Below are 3711 nucleotides of genomic sequence, written 5' to 3'. Positions count from 1 at the left end.
CTGCCCCAAGGGCTATTCGAAGTCTCCCCTCCCAGCTTAAGATATCTGCCGGGTCATCGTTTGCATTCATACAAAGCCCTTTTTTACACAACAATGGAATTTCATACAAGTTGACAAAATTATTATTTCACCTGATGCACTCAGTATAGTATATGTTGTGAAAAAATCACACTCATACAAAATAAAGAATACAAAATTTAACGTGGTTCAGCGTAAGGCTACTCCACCAAACAAATTCACTATCAAGGAAAAATAATTACAACCACTAATTATTTTTCTCACTCTCACTAAACTCATGAAATTCAATACACCTCTCCACTTTGTAAGCTCTCTGTAATACATTCCATATACTGGTCAACCAACAATTCATGAGGCGTGTTAAAGTAAAGATAAATTAGCATGCCCTGTGCCAACTGCTAAGGAACTGATGTGGGGTATCAACATGGGGCATGTGATGCTTTATGAAGATTTCGGTGGGTTTCCGAAAATTTTGAAAATTTGAAGCAATGCAAATAACTCATAGGAGAGCATGGCCCTTAGCATGAGGCATGGCAAAGGGAAGCAGTGTCAACATGTGGCAGATGAATGTCGAGAAGTTACCTTAGAGACTGAATTGTCAAGGCTAAGAGAAGAGCAGCTGCTGTATTGTCAATAATTCAGTTATATGACTATTAAAATGCAATATCAGTAATGCTATTACAATAGCCAATAGAAACTGAAATTAAAGAAAATGATCAATTCAATAAGAATCTAGATAACAAGGATAGTGCAAGTATCTTAGTAAAAGAAAACAAGGAAGCCATCAACAATGAACAAGCCAACGTAAAATTCATGAAACAAACAGAATTAAAAAAAAATTAAATCATTTACAAATAGATAAAACATATAAAATTTCCAATAACTAGGGAATTAACAGTTGAAGAATAACGCAAACTGACCAATGTGCGCAATTAAAAGCTAAAGTTTTAGAAACTAACTGAAATTAACAAAAAAAAAATTCTAAAACTAGATAGCTGGTTGGCCTTCTTCATTGGAGGATGGTACTGGCTCATCTGCTGCTGTAGGTACTTGCTCAGTGGATTTCTCAGGAGCAGTATCCAGGTTTTCTATCATAGTCTTCATCTCTTTAAAAATGTCTAGGCCCCATTTGTACAGCTGGTTAAAAGAGGCTGTAAGCTTATTGTAAATGTCAATCATTTCTTTGTCATGAATTTTCTGCTTTTTCTTGAATGAAGAAAACTTCTTTTTAATCTTTTTCTCAAGCTTGGCTTGCCTCTGACCAAGAGTATCAACCTTAGCTTCTAAAGCTTCTAAAGCAACCACAGTATCAGAATTAGCATCAGAAACAGGTTGCTGTGCTGCGCTCATTCTATCAAATTTTGCTTCTAAATCTTTAAGAAAAACAAGTGAGTCTGATTGTCCAGCAGTAAGTGGGTGTGAGCTAGAAGGACCAGCATCAGTATGCTATCCTATACCCTGTGATTGCTGCTGCTCTGTACCCTCATGTGCCCCATTTACTAACACATGAACATCACCCCTCTTTACACAAATTTTCATTTGAGTCATAATAATTCTATCTAGAAAAGACTAGCCAACCATAGACACCATAGCATACTGGTCAGGGTTAAAACCAAATGATTTGGCAATTACAGTCACCATCCCTTCAATAATTATACTGCTAGCTGAATGCTTAGAGACTATATGTTCCATATGAGAGCAAAGAAAATAAGCACCATTTATTTTTTTTTTCTTCTCTTTCATGCACCATAAAAAGAATAAATCATTCTTTCCTACAACCCCATTACTGTGCCCTCTACCTAGTATAGTGTAAGACATGAAACTTTACAAGTATCTCAGGGTAAGGTCTTGAATAGCTGAGGCCTTAACAGAACTAGGGTTGTAGTATTTCCCATATGGTGCAATGGACTTCCAAAATGTAGGGGGATCGTAGATAGTCCTTTGCCACTCTATCACTTTTGCTCCATCATTACAAAAACCAAATAAAGCATTCACTTGAACAGTGTCAAGTTCTCTGTCCTGACCCAAATAACTAAAGGAAATGGTGTCCCTATGGTTACTTTGCATAGGCTCGAAGTCCAATTGCAATGAGCTTAAAAATTCAATTGTCAATTCCCTAGAAGCAGGTTCTAGAATCCTAGCAAAATCACTCCAACCTATATTTTTTAAATATTCACTAACAGATTCATAAAGCCCTATCTCTCTGAGACTATGTTCATCAATGTACTTGGTGGCTAAAATTTTCCTTTTAGCAAGGGCCTCATAATTTTTCCTCATTTCAAAGTCCCTAAAAGTCCATGGGTAAGATGAGTTTACTTGATTTCCAGATGGAGGGATAATTGGAGCAGTTTGAGATACTATTGGTGAATGATACAGGGGCGATTGGACCCTAATTAGAGCAGAAGAAACCTGCGGTGAGATAGGATTTTGGGCAACAGAGAGGGTTCTGGTGCTAATGGGTCTTGGGGAATCAACTCTAGGCTGTTTCAGTGAAGCAGAGGAGTGGAGTACTTGTTTCTTTCTTTTTCGTGTCTCATATACAGCTGAAGGGGCGGATTTGGTGTGTTTTTGGGAGGGAGGTGTAGCGTCTTGGGTGGCATTGTCGGGATTAGGGGTGGAATGAGAGGATTGGCGAGGTGGAGAGCTAGGGTTCGTAGCGGGAATTTGGGGATTTAGGGACGAAATGGGTGTTTTAGGTTGAGCATTGGGTGGTGTAGGGTTTGGTGTTGGGGTTAAAGAATTACTATTGGCAGCCATTTTTATGGCTTGCAGCTTGGGTATGTGGGTTGAAAGCTGTTTGGTGCACACCATAGAAGGAACAGTGAAGGCTTAGGTCGTGCGGTTGATGAGATGAAATAGGATAAAATGGCTAGGGTAAAGGTTTAAGTGGTGATATACCTAGTGTCTAACATGAGGCATGTTAAGAATAGTGAGGGGTGACACGCCCTGTGTGATTTGGTGTAAGATGGATAACATGAGGCATGTTGGAATACAAGGGAAAAATGATATGCCCCATGTTATTGTACGTGAAGTGCTACATGAGGCATGTGAGACCCCTTGAAACTCTCGGCAGGTTTTACATTTTTAGCAATTTAAAGTGCCCAGAACAGGTTTTGGTGGTGACACTACCCTCAGCATACATTATGTTGAACCTAGTGTTAAATGACCTGATAAGAAAAACCCAGAAATGTGATCCTAAATACACTAAAACCAAACCCAAAACACAATTTGCACAGAAATTTCACTCAAAATTCAATTGAAACCCAATTAATCACTAAGAACAATTAAAACCTATCAATCCACCAAACACAAACTCAAACATTATTCAAGTAATATTCACATTAACAATCACACCACAAGGAATAACACCCAAATGCAACCCTAAACTCATCTTTAAAAATTCATGAACAAGGAATAAAGTGCTGCTGCAGACACTGTTCACATGATTAAATTTCTACAGAATTGTATCATGAAATTTCACTAAATATACAATGGCAAATATGTCAATCTCAGAGCACTACATTAAAATTAATTACCCAAAAAGTAAAATCAAAAGCATGTTGCTATTGATTACCATGAAAGTTCCTATATTTCTCACCAATTTCCTCAAAATGGTGCAACTAAAATGGTCTTTCACTCCACCATGTTGCTGCAATCAGACATAAAGCTTAAATTAGTTCAGATTTGACTTTG

This window comes from Hevea brasiliensis, chromosome 6 (genome assembly GCF_030052815.1).
Source record: "Hevea brasiliensis isolate MT/VB/25A 57/8 chromosome 6, ASM3005281v1, whole genome shotgun sequence".
NCBI lineage: Eukaryota > Viridiplantae > Streptophyta > Magnoliopsida > Malpighiales > Euphorbiaceae > Hevea > Hevea brasiliensis.
This window is presented reverse-complemented; position numbering follows the sequence as displayed.